Here is a 14,990-nt window from a genome sequence, read left to right on the forward strand (position 1 = left end):
TGGTGCGCCTATCCTGCCAATGGATTTGCAGGATCTTGCGGAGGCAGTGTTGGTGGTACCTCACCAGTGCTTTGAGGTGCATGCTGTACATGGTCCATGTCTCTGAGGCATACAGCAGGGCGGGTAGGAGCTAATAAGCCGCAAGCGCAAGGCATTCCTGAACTAGAAACAGCAACAGAATTCGAGAGCAAGAAAGCAGCTCTACAGAAGCCTGAAGGCCGAGGTCCAACAAAAAACTCACGACCTAAAGAACAGATGGTGGGTGGAGAAAGTGCAGGAGATCCAGCAGCTAGCCGACAACCACGAGCGGGGTCTTTGAGTGCTCCAGCGTTAATTTTCCTGCGGCATTGTTTCTGTTGCCGCCGCTGTTTTGGGGCTACATTGATGGAGATGACGGAATGGATTAGGTGGTGGTCTGTCCAGCAGTCATCAGCTCCTGTCATGGCGCGAGTGATGCGGACGTCCTTGCGGTCCATCGCTCGGACGATGACGTAGTCCAGCAGATGCCAGTGCTTGGAGCGAGGGTGCTGCCATGAAGCCTTGTACTTGTCTCTCTGATGGAACAAGGTGTTGGTTATGACAAGGCCATGTTCTAAGCATTTTGACTGGAGGAGGGTACCGTTGGCGGGTCTACAGGCAGCCTAACCAGCGGTCCTTATAGGGACTGCTGGAGGCCACCACCAAAAATATAAGTTTCTTACTGAATGTGGAGCCTGGAAAATTGGGGCTTTTTTCATGAGAACAACACAGATTATAGGGTGATATGATAGGTGTGTTTAAAACTACGAAATGATGGGACTGGATAGATAGAAGCAGACTGTTTCCAGTTGTTGATGGGTCTAGAATGAGGGGCCATAGATACAAGATTAAATATAAGTGATTGAGAACAAAGAGAAAGAGGAACTTCTTTGTACAACAACAACAACTTGTATTTATATAGTGCCTTTAACGTAGTAAAAGGTCCCAAGGCGCTTCACAGGAGTGTTATAAGACAAAAAAGTTTGACACCGAACCACATAAGGAGAAATTAGGGTAGGTTATAAGGAGCGTCTTAAAGGAGGAAAGAGAGTTGAGAGGCGGAGAGGTTTAGGCAGGGAATTCCAGAGCTTAGGGCCCAGGCAACAGAAGGCACGGACACCAATGGTTGAGAAATTATAATCAGGGATGCTCAAAAGGGCAGAATTAGAGGAGCGCACATATCTCGGGGGGTTGTGGGGCTGGAGGAGATTACAGAGATAGGAAGGGGCGAGGCTTTGGAGGGATTTGAAAACAAGGATAAGAATTTTGAAATCGAAGCGTTGCTTAACCGGGAGCCAATGTAGGTCAGCGAGCACAGGGGTGATGGGTGAACGGGCAGCCGAGTTTTGGATGACCTCAAGTTTACATAGGGTAGAATGTGGGAGGTCAGCCAGGGGTGCATTGGAATAGACAAGTCTAGAGGTAACAAAGGCATGGATGAGGGTTACAGAGAGTTGTGAGGCTGTCGCATTCACTTCCATGATTAGGGGTTGAGGCAGAAAATATGTCCAGATTCAAGATTAGATTGGATAGGTGGATGAAGGAAAAGGGAATAAAGCGATATGGGGAATAGGACAGCATGGGATTAGAACTGTTTTCTTGCATGGAGGGTTAACACTGGCATGGACTGGTACTCCGAATGGCCTGCTTCTGTGTTGTAACTTTTATGTAATTACATATATTCAGAATTAAGGTAAATGAGGAGAACTGTGGTAGATTGAGCAAATTCAATGTGTGAATTTTAAACGTTTTTTTAGATTGTGATGGCTTGCACTGCTATTTACTGCTGGTTTCTGTTGGTCTACACCCCTCCACAACTTGAATTCAAATGTGCATAACTTGCATCTCCTTATATCTCCTTATCTCCTATTATCAGTTGTAATTATCCCTGTGCCCCTATTATATTGCACTGTATATTACATCATTGCTATTAATATCATGTTATATATCTATATTTTGTATAAACTAAAAAAATATATATTTTGTAACATTAAACCACAATGTCACATTTCAATTTGAGTTCAAAAAGAATTATAATTTTAAGAATTTCAAATTTATTGTACAAATACATCCATTTCTCTTTTCTTGCCTGTCTCTACCAATTTTGCTCCCTTTCATTATATAAATAACATAAACATTTTTCTGAAACAAAACAAATACATTTAGACCTGATGCATGCTGTTCCATATTCGGTATTTTAGAGTTATTGCACTTTAAATTTTGCTGCGAATCTCTCCCTCCACTCTGGTGTTTGGACAGGAAAATGCTTCATACAAGATCGTAAGATGTGTCTTTCCAATAAATTCTTTTAGCTCACTGACATTAAGCTGATGTATGGCTCTTTGAACCTTCAATTAAAAATCTGCACGGTAGTCAATTAGGGAAGTGTTTGTTACTTAACAATAATAAATGAACCGTACACATTCAGCACTGATTAGATCTAATAATAGAGTTCGATCAATGATGTTACAGCAATTCTTCTTCCTTCTTCTTCTTAGGCAGTCCCTCGGAACCGAGGATGACTTGCCTCCACATTAAAAATGAGTTCGCAGGTGACTGATGAGTCCAATGCGGGACCTACAGTCTCTGTCACAGGTGGGGCAGATGGTGGTTGAAGGGGTGGGTGGGTGGGGTGCTTGGGTTGACGTGCGCTCCTTGCGCTGCTTGCGCTTGGCTTCCGCTTGCTCCCGGCGAAGAGACTCGAGGTGTTCGGCGCCTTCCCGGATGCTTCTACTCCACTTTGTGCGGTCTTGGGCTAGGGATTCCCAGGTGTCAGTGGGGATGTTGCACTTTTTCAAGGAGGCTTTGAGGGTGTCCTTGAAGTGATTCTTCTGCCCACCTGGGGTTCTCTTGCCGTGTCGGAGCTCCGAGTAGAGCGCTTGTTTTGGGAGTCTCGTATCGGGCATGCGGATGATGTGACCCGTCCATCGGAGCTGATTGAGCGTGGTCAAAGCTTCGATGTTGGGGATGCTGGCCTGAGCAAGAACACTGACATTGGTGTGCCAATGGATTTGCAGGATCTTGCGGAGGCAGCATTGGTGGTACCTCTCCAGTGCTTTGAGGTGCCTGCTGTACATGGTCCATGTCTCTGAGGCATACAGCAGGGCGGGTATCACTGCTGCTCTGTAGACCATGAGCTTAGTGCCGAGTTTGAGGTCCTGGTCTTCAAACACTCTCTTCCTCAGGCGACCGAAGGCTGCACTGGCACACTGAAGGCAGTGTTGGACTTCATCATCGACGCCTGCCCTTGTTGACAGTAGGCTCCTGAGGCATGGAAAGTGGTCCATGATGTCCAAGGCCTTGTCGTGGATTTTGATAATCGGGATGCAGTACTGTGTGGCGGGGGCAGGTTGGTAGAGGATCTTTGTCTTACGGATGTTTAGTGTAAGGCCCATGCTCTCGTACGCTTCGGTGAAGGTGTTGACGATGGTTTGGAGTCGACCTCCGAGTGAGCGCAGACGCAAGCGTCGTCTGCATACTGTAATTCGACGATAGAGGATGGGACGACGGCTTCGATGAATTATGTTACAGCAATTACTCGTATAAAGGCCACTTTATGGGATTAGCTACAATGTGGCTTAAATTACAATAAACAGCTGTGTAAAAACTAGTTAAGGCAGAAAATACAAGCACTCACTCACCTGTTATATTTAGTTATATAATCTGCCAGAGCGAGATTAAACGGAGTGGACTTGAACAGGGTGTTTTATTTGGGAATTTGGAAAGAGTGGGAATTTGGAGAAGAGGATGAAAGAGTTGTTGCTTTTTACTGCACTACTTGTAGTGCTTTGTGTTACAGGTAGATATTTAATTTCAGTACCCTTAACTTAATCTAGATCAAGTAAGTAGTCAAGAAACTACACTGTAAACTAAGTTATCTAAATACAAATTTAATTAAATAAAACAAGATCATATAGGGATGGCAGTGCAGATGATGTGCTGCAACTCCAGCATGTGGGAGTTTGTGGAGAGCATTGTGAACCCGGACATCCACGTTTGCAGTAAGTGTCTGCATCTTGATGAACTTCAGCTTAGGGTTTTTGAGCTGGAGTCTAAGGTGCAAACATTGCGGGGCATCAGGGATGGGGAGAGTTACCTGGACACTTTGATCCAGGAGGCAGTCACACCCCTTAGGTTAGGTAGTGGTATATGTCTAGTTAGTGGTCAGGTGCTCAGAGTGCGGGTTTGGAGGCGGGTCCGCTGTCAAAATAGCAAAGATTGACAGCGGGTAGGAAACCTGCTGTCAATCTTCCTCCACACGAGTCTCCCAGGTGTTGGGTCTGTCAGCGGAGAACTGACCCGACACCAAGCGGCGGGGGAGACAATTTAGATCATTAAATGGCTTGTTAACAGCCAATCTAATGCTATTTTGAGCCTACCTTGTAATTTTACGTGCACCCTCACAGGTTACCTGCTGCTCGGGGAACACGCCAGCTCACCCTGTCGTGAGTTGAGTCTGCTTTGATTTATCTGATAACCTGACAACTGCAGAGGTGGTATAAAGGATACCATGTTGCAGCTGTTCAGTTTCAGAGTTCAGAAACTGTTGGTTACTGCATTTGTAAGACATCTAGAGATTTCTTTAGCTTGCAAGTGTTTAGAGCCAACTGTAAAAGTCCCCAGAGACCAGGTAAGGCCTCACAGCGTCGGTGGGAAACCTGAGCGGCAGAGCGGGGCTATAAAAGTCCCCAGAGACCAGGTAAGGCCTCACAGCGTCGGCGGGAGTTTCAGCGGCAGAGCGGGGCTATAAAAGGCCCAGAGACCAGGTAAGGTGTACCAGTCTCCAGTCTGGTAACTCGGAGGGAAGGAGAGAGGTAAAAAGTAATCCAAGTGTGACGTCACCAGAAAGCGGGTAAGTGATTGGTTGGTGAGTATTTCTCCCTTTTAAGCTTAAATCTCTTTGGTTTATAGTTTCTAAGGTGTGATATACACAATCTAGAATCGGGGCAGAGGATATTTAAGAATAATATTAATAAATTTAATTAATTACATAGAATGGGAGATCAGGCGATGTGTTGCTGTTGCAATATGTGGGAGCTGGTGAACACCATTGATGCTCACGGTGATCACATTTGCAGTAAGTGTTGGCTGCTCGAGGGACTCCGGCTCCGTGTTGAAGAGCTGGAGACCGAGCTTCAAACACTGAGACACATCAGGGAGGGGGAGAGTTACCTGGACTCTGTGTTCCAGGAAGTAGTCACACCAATTAGATTAATTAATTCAGATGTAGTCCGTGGCCAGGGTCAGGATGGTGTGACCAGAAGTGAGGCAGGTACGGGGATCCAGGAGGTAGTGTTGGAGGAGCCGCAGCCCTTGCACTTGTCCAACAGGTTCAAGGCTCTTACTCCCTGTGGGGACAGGAGCAGGGACTGCAGGGAGGATGAGCAACCTGGCCACAGCACCGTGGAGCAGGGGGCCATTCAAGTGGGGGGAGTTAAAAGAAATGTTGTAGTGGTAGGGGATAGTATCGTTAGGGGGATAGATAGAGTTCTTTGCAGCCGAGAGCGAGAGTCCCGAAGGCTGTGTTGCCTGCCCGGTGCCAGGGTTAAGGACATCTCCTCTGGACTGGAGAGAAACTTGGAGTGGGAGGGGGAGGATCCAGTTGTCGTGGTCCATGTTGGTACCAACGACATAGATAGGACAAGGAAGGAGGTTCTGCTGAGGGAGTTTGAGCAGCTAGGGGCCAAATTAAAAAGCAGAACCACAAGGGTAATAAGATTATTGCCTGAGCCACGAGCGAATTTGGCTAGGACAAATAAAATTAGAGAGTTAAATGCGTGGCTCAAAGACTGGTGTGGGAGAAATGGGTTTTGCTTCCTGGGACACTGGCACCAGTACTGGGGCAGGAGGGAGCTGTTCCGTTGGGATGGGCTTCACTTGGCCAGTGCTGGGACTAGAGTCCTGGCGGATCATATAACTAGGGCTGTAGAGAGGGCTTTAAATTAACTAGTGGGGGGGAGGTTCCTAGAGAGCAAATAATAAAAATGACAACAGAGAAGGTCATAGACTTAGATAGCAGTGGGGAAATTAAAAACCAGAGCGTGTCAGGAAGGGGCAGAAGGTATGGAGTAAAAGGTAAAGTAATAAAAAGGGCAAAAGCAGGAACTAAGTGTCACAAAACATCTTTGAAAGTTCTCTATCTGAATGCACGTAGCATTCGTAACAAAATAGATGAGTTAATGGCACAAATAACTACATATGGGTATGATCTTGTGGCCATTACAGAAACATGGCTGCAGGGTGACAATGCCTGGGAATTAAACATACCAGGTTATTGAACGATCAGGAAGGACAGGCAGGAAGGAAGGGGAGGTGGGGTGGCTATGTTAATAAAGGAAGGAATCACTGTAATACAGAGAAATGATATTGGGTCAAAAGATCAGGATAATGAAACAGTTTGGGTGGAGGTAAGGAATAATAAGGGGAAAAAAACACTAGTGGGCGTAGTCTATAGGCCTCCGAACAGTGGCAACTCTGTTGGACGGAGTATCAATCAGGAAATAGTTGAGGCTTGTAATAAGGGAACATCTATAATTATGGGGGATTTCAACTATCATATTAATTGGACAAATCAAATTGGGCAGAGCAGCCTTGAGGATGAGTTCATTGAGTGTATTAGGGATGGGTTTCTTGAGCAGTATGTAACTGAACCGACCAGGGGGCAAGCAACCTTAGATCTGGTCCTGTGTAACGAGATGGGATTAATTAAAAATGTCCTAGTAAAGGATCATCTTGGAATGAGTGACCATAACATGGTTGAATTCCATATTCAATTAGAGGGTGAGAAGGTTGGATCTCAAACAAGCGTGCTAAGCTTGAATAAAGGAGACTATGAAGGTATGAGAGCGGAATTGAGTAGAGTGGATTGGGAAAATAGATTAAAGGGTAAGACGATACATGATCAGTGGTGTACATTCAAGGAGTTATTTTACAACTTCCAAAAAAAATATATTCCACTGAGAAGAAAAGGGTGTAAAAGAAAAGACAGCCATCCGTGGCTAAGTAAAGAAATTAAGGATAGTATTCGACTAAAAACAAGGGCATATAAGGTAGCCAAATCTAGTGGGAGGATAGAGGATTGGGAAAACTTTAAAAGACAGCAAAAAATAACAAAAAAATTGATTAAGAAAGGGAAGATAGATTATGAAAGTAAATTAGCAAAAAATATAAAAACAGATAGTAAGAGTTTTTATAGTTATATAAAAAGAAAAAGGGTGGCTAAAGTAAATGTTGGTCCCTTAGAGGATGAGACCGGGAAATTAATGGTGGGAAATATGGAGATGGCAAAAACACTGAATGAATATTTTACATCAGTCTTTACAGTAGAAGACACTAAGAATATCCCAACACTGGACAAACAGGGGGCTAAAGGGGGGGAGGAGCTAAACACGATCAAAATCACTAAGGAAGTGGTACTCGGTAAAATAATGGGACTCAAGGCGGATAAATCACCTGGACCTGATGGCTTACATCCTAGGGTCTTGAGGGAAGTGGCGGTAGGGATTGTGGATGCATTGGTAATAATTTTGCAAAACTCCCTGGACTCGGCAAAGGTCCCGGCAGACTGGAAAACTGCTAATGTAACACCCTTATTTAAAAAGGGCAGTAGACAGAAGGCTGGAAACTATAGACCGGTTAGCCTAAAATCTGTGGTAGGTAAAATTTTGGAGTCCATTATTAAGGAGACAGTAACAGGATATTTGGATAATCATAATTTAATAGGACAAAGTCAGCATGGTTTTATGAAGGGGAAGTCATGTTTGACAAATTTGCTGGAGTTCTTTGAGGAAGTAACGTATAGGGTGGATAAAGGGGAACCAGTGGCCGTAGTGTATTTAGACTTCCAAAAGGCATTTGACAAGGTGCCACACAAAAGATTATTGCTTAAGATAAAAAATCATGGGATTGGGGGTAATATTCTGGCATGGATAGAGGATTGGCTATCTAACAGAAGGCAGAGAGTTGGGATAAATGGTTCATTCTCAGACTGGCAATCAGTAACTAGTGGTGTTCCGCAGGGGTCAGTGCTGGGTCCCCAACTCTTTACAATCTATATTAACGATTTGGAGGAGGGGACCGAGTGTAACATATCAAAGTTTGCAGATGATACTAAGCTGGGGGGGAAAGTAGTGAGTGAGGAGGACATAAAAAACCTTCAAGGGGACATAGACAGGCTAAGTAAGTGGGCAGAGATTTGGCAGATGGAATACAATACTGGAAAGTGTGAGGTTATGCACTTTGGCAGGAAAAATCGTAGAGCAAGTTATTATCTTAATGGCAAGAAACTAGAAAGTACTGAAGTACAAAGGGATCTGGGGGTCCTGGTGCACGAAACTCCAAAGGTTAGTATGCAGGTGCAGCAAGTGATTAAGAAGGCCAATGGAATGTTGGCTTTCATTGCTGGGGGGATAGAATATAAAAATAGGGAGGTATTGCTTCAGTTGTACAAGGTATTGGTGAGACCGCACCTGGAATACTGCGTACAGTTTTGGTGTCCATACTTAAGAAAGGACATACTTGCTCTCGAGTCAGTACAAAGAAGGTTCACTCGGTTAATCCCGGGGATGAGGGGATGGACATATGAGGAGAGGTTGAGTAGATTGGGACTCTACTCATTGGAGTTCAGAAGAATGAGAGGCGATCTTATTGAAACATATACGATTGTGAAGGGGTCGGATCGGGTGGATGCGGGGAAGATGTTCCCGATGATGGGTGAAACTAGAACTAGGGGGCATAGTCTTAGAATAAGGGGCTGCTCTTTCAAAACTGAGATGAGGAGGAACTACTTCACTCAGAGGGTGGTAGGTCCATGGAATATGCTGCCCCAAAAAGCTGTAGAAGCTACATCATTACATAAATTTAAAACAGAAATAGACAGTTTCCTAGAAGTAAAGGGAATTAAGGGTTACGGGGAGCGGGCAGGAATTTGGACGAGTCTAGGTTCGGATCGGTCATGGCCCTGTGGGTAGCGGAGCGGGCCCAGGGGCCGTGTAGCCTGATCCTACTCCTATTTCGTGTGTCTAATTCTGTTAGATTCAGGAGATGGTTCTGTGATAGTGGATTGGCGGTTAGGATCAGATCAGCCATGATCTTATTGAATGGCGGAGCAGGCTCGAGGGGCCGATTGGCCTACTCCTGCTCCTATTTCTTATGTTCTTATGTTCTTATGTTCTTATGTCCAGTGCCACCTCATTGGAACAACCTCTCTCACCATTGACAGATCACTTCTGTCATCTCACCTGCAGCTGCCATCTATTCCAGCAACATCGGTGCCTTTGAATAAATCAGACCTTTGTCCTCTGAATCCTTCCACGATCAGCCCCAACACCAACAGCACCAGGCACACCAACATCACCAACAACATCACCAACGACATCACCAACAACATCACCAACCTTCTCCGCCATCACCTGATGCTGCACAGGACACAGGGCATCAGCCCCTGACAACATTTCTGCCCGGGAGGCCAGTGATGGCATCACCATGGCCAGATTTACTTCACTTGATGCTGTACACCCTGGCTGCCACATGATGCGCCAGGTTGACACCATCCCACACCAGCACCGTAAAGCATCCCTATAATGTCCAAACCATTCCTTTCACACTCATCACTATAGTGGGGTGGGGGGGTGGGTTAGTTATGTCTCAACATTCACTGGAACTCAGTAAGATACTTCTCAAGGTGCGCACAGATCTGCCCAATAAGGTGAAGTGTTGAAAATATAGATTTCATTGTATGACAGCACATTACCAGAAACTTCACATGAACATTGGCTAAACCTCTTAAGTACCTACCCTTGTGTGTTGTTAGTTGGTATGTTTGCAGTAGGATGAGGGGGAGTGTGAGGGGTGGCTAGTGAGATGGGGAACTGATAATATAGATAGAGAGGGATGGGTGGAGGTGCAAGGTAAGTTGGTGTGAGTTAAGATGTGCAGGAGTAGGTTAGGGAAGGCAGAGTGATGGGGATACGATGAGTGCCACAGTAGGGTGAGTTTGAATGTGGCGTTGCAGTAACATTTCGTGATCTACTGAGATCATTGAAAGGTTAGCGCCACTGCAACCAGGGACCCCTGATAACATCCCTGCTTGTGTCCTCCTGTGCAATGTGCAACCAGACTGTGTTGATCTCCTGGGCAGGTCTCTTCTGCCCATGGGAAGGGAAGAGAATCTCCCTGCATGCTGTGACTCCCTCCATAAGCATAACTGTCAAATTCAAAGCAGCCATGGTCCTTTTAAGGAAACCGGTTGATGACACGTCATCAAATGACATCATCAGACCCGCTTCCTATTAATTGGCCGGGAACCCCGCAGGGCGGGCTTAACAAGGCCAATCTATGGAAAATCATTTTCAGAGAGCAGCTACAGATGGGAGCAGGACTGGAATCCGCCAACCAGCTCTCCCGCTGCCATCCCGCCTCCTCAGGAAAAATCCTGCTCTTAGTGTCCATTGTAACCCTTGCCTTCTTATTGTAAAGCACTTTAATATATCTTCTTACACATGAGGAGTGCTATATAAATGTAGTTTTTTTGTATGCCATAACTTAGCTTAACTTAATATTCTCAAAGTCAGGTTCTCTTAGCTTTTTTACACTCTTCACACAGTCTAATAAAATTAGGAGATTCTTTGTTGATGTTGATATGCATTTAGCTTATAAACCAGGAATCTCCAAATAGTTTTGACAAAAAATGTAAGCATGACTGAATGTAGGTATATTTGTGTGTGCTTTATTTTGCTATTGTAGGAGTCTACGTACTCCTAGCAAAAAATACTGAACTCGGAGAGGTTCAACAGAAAAGGTTTAATTGTTGAGGCTGCATGCTGAACACAAAATGGAGTCAGAGACTACACAAAGTACAACTGCCTTTCATCAGTGCACAGCTTCGACTGCTCCTCCCCCGCTCTGGGCTTAACTATGTTGCAGATCGAGTTTCTTAAAGGTGTGATCCTTCTTAAAGGCATGACGCCTGATTTATAGTCTACGGACCGGAAAGCGGATTGTGTCCTTTCTGTGATCGGTACGCCACACAGCTCCCCCCAGAATCCGCTAGTAGGGAGTGTACGAACCGACGTGGCGGCTTGATGGCACGGCCGGAATGGCTCTTGGCGGTTGGTGTCGGGAGCGGGGCGGTCGGACGTGTCTGGCTCTTAGGCGGTCTGCCCCGCGGTGGGGGTTGGCCCACTTGAACAGGTTCATTGGGCTCTAGGTGCGCCAGCTTGAGCCGGTCGACCGACACCTTGTCAGTTCTGCCGCCCACTTCGAGGAGGAAGAATTTGTTCCCCGTCTGGAGTACCTTGTAGGGTCCGTCGTATGGGGGCCGTAGAGGTCCTCGGTGGGCGTCATGGCGCACGAAAACAAATTTGGCCATGTGCAGGCTAGGTGGTACACGGGTTGCTGGTTCGCCGTGCCGGCCGGTGGGTACCGGAGCGAACTGTTGTGCTCGGTTGGCGAAAGCGCGGCGTTGCTGGTCAGCCGACCAGAGGGTCGTGGCGGTGGGCAGGAACTCTCCGGGTACGCGCAGCGGCTGGCCATACACGAGTTCCGCCGCCGAGGCTTGCAGGTCTTCCTTGACCGCGGAGTGTAAGCCGAGTAGCACCCATGGTGCAAGCCTCGTCCTCGAGGCTGGCGCGGAGGGACGCCTTCATGGACCTGTGGAATCGCTCGCACAGTCCGTTGGCTTGGGGGTGGTAAGCCGTGGTGCGGTGAACGGCCACACCGAGGTTTCAGGCGATGGCGGCCCACAGATCAGAGGTGAACTGCGGGCCTCTATCCGACGTCATGTCGGAGGGGACGCCGAACCGAGCGACCCAGGTACCTAGAACGCCCTCGCGATGTCGGCGGTGGTGGTGGACGTCAGTGGAATGGCCTCGGGCCAGTGGGTGGTACGGTCCACGATTGTCAGCAGGTGCGTGTGACCTTGTGATGGCGGCAGGGGCCCGACGAGATCGATGTGAACGTGGTCGAACCTTCTTTCTGGCACGGTGAACTCCTCGAGTGGGGCTTTGACGTGCTGGTGGATTTTGGCACGCTGGCAAGCTATGCAGGATCTGGACCAGACGCGCACATCTTTGCGCAGGCCGCACCAGACAAATCGGTTGGCCACCAGTCTAATGGATGCGCGGGTGCCGGGGTGTGAGAGGCCGTGGACGATGTCGAACACCCGTTTTCGCCAGGACGCCGGGACTACGGGGCGGGGTTGCGCCAAGGAGGTGTCGCATTTGACTGTGACGGCGGACGGGCCGCAGGCGACGTCGGTCAGTCGCAGCCCTGGGAGGGTTGTGGGCGCGGAGAGCAGATCGGGGTCGGTGCGTTGCTCCGCTGCCAGTTGAGCATAGTCCACTGCCAGGTGGGCGCTGTGGACGGCGGGGCGGGATAGGCAGTCGGCCACCACGTTGTCTTGACTGGTGACGTGCCGGATGTCGGTGGTGAATTCGGACACCGCGGCGAGCTGGCGTTGTTGCCTGGCTGACCACGGGTCCGCAGATTTCGCCATCGCGAATGTCAGGGATTTGTGGTCGACAAACGCGATGAAGGGGCGGCCCTCCAGAAGAAATCTAAAATGGCGGACTGCCAGGTACAGTGCGAGGAGCTTGCGGTCAAAGGTGCTGTATTTGGCCTCCAGGGGGCGCAGTTGGCGGCTGAAAAAGGCCAGCGGTTGCCAGGCCCCGTCAACCCACTGTTTGTACACGGCGCCGACCGCGTGGTCGGAGGTGTCCGTGGTGAGGGCCACCCTGGCGTTGGGCTGTGGGTGAGCGAGCATGGTGGCGTCGGCGAGCGCCTTTTTGGTCGAGTCGAAAGCAGTCAACATGTCCGCCGACCACTCGATCGCCATTCTGTCTTTCTTACCCCGGAGGGCTTCCTATAGGGGCCGCATGAGGGAGGCCGCTCCGGGAATGAAGCGGTTGTAAAAGTTGATCATCCCCAAGAACTCCTGGAGGCCTTTGATGGTAGTAGGCCGGGGGAACTGCTGGACGGCTTGCACCTTGGCGGGCAGGGGAATGGCTCCGTCCTGCGTGATGTGGTGGCCGAGGAATTCGATCCTGCTGAGGCCGAATTGGCACTTGGCTGGGCTGATGATGAGCCCGTGCTCACTGAGCCGCTGGAACAGGGTGCGGAGGTGCTCGATGTGTTCCTGCTTGGAGGAACTAGCTACCAGAATGTCATCCAGGTGGACAAAGAGGAACTTCAGGTCCCGGAGGACCGAGTCCATGAGCCGCTGGAAGGCCTGGGCCGCGTTTTTTGAGGCCGAAGGGCATTTGGAGGAACTCGAATAGCCCAAAAGGGGTGATTATGGCCATCTTGGGAACGTCCGTGGGGTGGACTGGCACCTGATGGTAACCGCGCACCAGGTCGACTTTGGAGAAGACTGAGCTGCCAGCCAGTCTAGCCGAGAAGTCTTGAATGTGCAGTATGGGGTACCGATCCGGCGTGGTGGCGTCGTTTAGGCGCCGGTAGTCCCCGCAGGGGCGCCATCCCCCGTCGGGTTTGGTGACGATGTGGAGTGGGGAGGCCCAGGGGCTGTTGGAGCGGCGGATGATGCCGAGCTGTTCCATTGTAGTGAACTCGGCCCACGCGATCTCCAGCTTGGCCGGGTCCAGCCTGCGGGCGTGGGCATACACCAGTGGGCCTGTGGTGGGGATGAAGTGTTCTACCCCGTGCTTAGCAACCTTCGCGGAGAAGGTCGGGTTGGTGAGGGCTGGGAACTCAGCCAGGAGTGCTGAGTAGTCGTCCCTTGAGCGGGCGCGGCACTGCCACGCCATTTCGGCGGGTTGGGGGGGTCCATGGCGCCCGGGATAGGTGACATGGTGTTCATGTCCACGAGGCGGCGCCGAGGCATGTCGACCAACAGGCCGTGGTCGCACAGGAGATCCGCACCGAGGAGTGGGGAGAGCACCTTGGCGGTGATAAACTCCCAGTGGTAGTGGCGGCCTGCGAGGTCGATGGTGACGGTGTGGGTGCCGTACGTCCGGATGTCGGTGCAGTTGGCGGCAGCCAGCGCAGGGCCGCGGCCGCCTCGCTGGATCTCGAGGGCGGACGCGGGGATGATGCTGCGCTGCGCGCCCTTGTCGCATAGGAAACGGCATCCGGAGGCGCTGTCCGTATCGTACAACAGCGCGCCTGCTTGCCCCATGGCCATCGTGTAGGCCGGTGTGGGGGCGGTTGGAAACGTGCAGGGATGGCTGCAGCGGCATGCCCGTGCGCCGAACCGGGTACGGAAGTAGCAGTAGCCCTGGGTCGGAGGGCTTGGGGGACGTGGGGGCCTGGGGGGCCTCGTGGCCGAGCTGTGTGGCCGCGCGATAGAGGGTGGAGTGCGCGCCGACGCTGCGGAGGCCAGGTCGGGGGTGACGGCGTGGTTGGAGCTGGTGGACAGGAGCTTATCGACTTCGTCGGCCAGGGCCTCGAGGTCCGTGAGGCTGGACGCCATGATCGCCGGGCAGATGCTGGGAGGTAGTTGGCGGATAAAGAGCGTGCGGAAGAGGGAGCCGGGCGGTTTCTCGTCGGTCAGAGCAAGCATGTGTGAGAGCAAGTCTGACGGCGTGGAGTCACCGAGGCCCAGGAGGTCGAGGAGGTGGCAGTTGCGCAAGAATTGAGAGGCTGTGAATTTTTTAATGAGTGCGGCCTTGAGATGTGCGTACTCGCCTTCCTCCGAAGGGTTTTGTAGTGTTGTCCAGACTTTCGTGATCGTGGAGCTGCCCAGGGAGGCGAGGAGGTAGTCGTACACCGTTGCGTCGCGGTGATGCCGCGGAGTCGGAATTGCGATTCGGCTTGCAGGAGCCAGGCGGTGGCCAGGTTCTCCCAGAACTCCGGCAGCTTCACAGAAACTGCGTTTGTGTCAGCCATGGTTATGCTTAGGAGTCGTCCTGAGCGTCGGGGTCACCAATGTAGGAGTCTACATACCCCTAGCAAAAAGTACTGAACTCGGAGAGGTTCAACAGAAAAGGTTTAATTGTTGAGGCTGCATGCTGAACACA

The sequence above is a fragment of the Somniosus microcephalus genome, chromosome 1 (assembly GCF_052327205.1).
Source record: "Somniosus microcephalus isolate GS21.2 chromosome 1, FLI_Smic_1.0, whole genome shotgun sequence".
Taxonomy (NCBI): domain Eukaryota; kingdom Metazoa; phylum Chordata; class Chondrichthyes; order Squaliformes; family Somniosidae; genus Somniosus; species Somniosus microcephalus.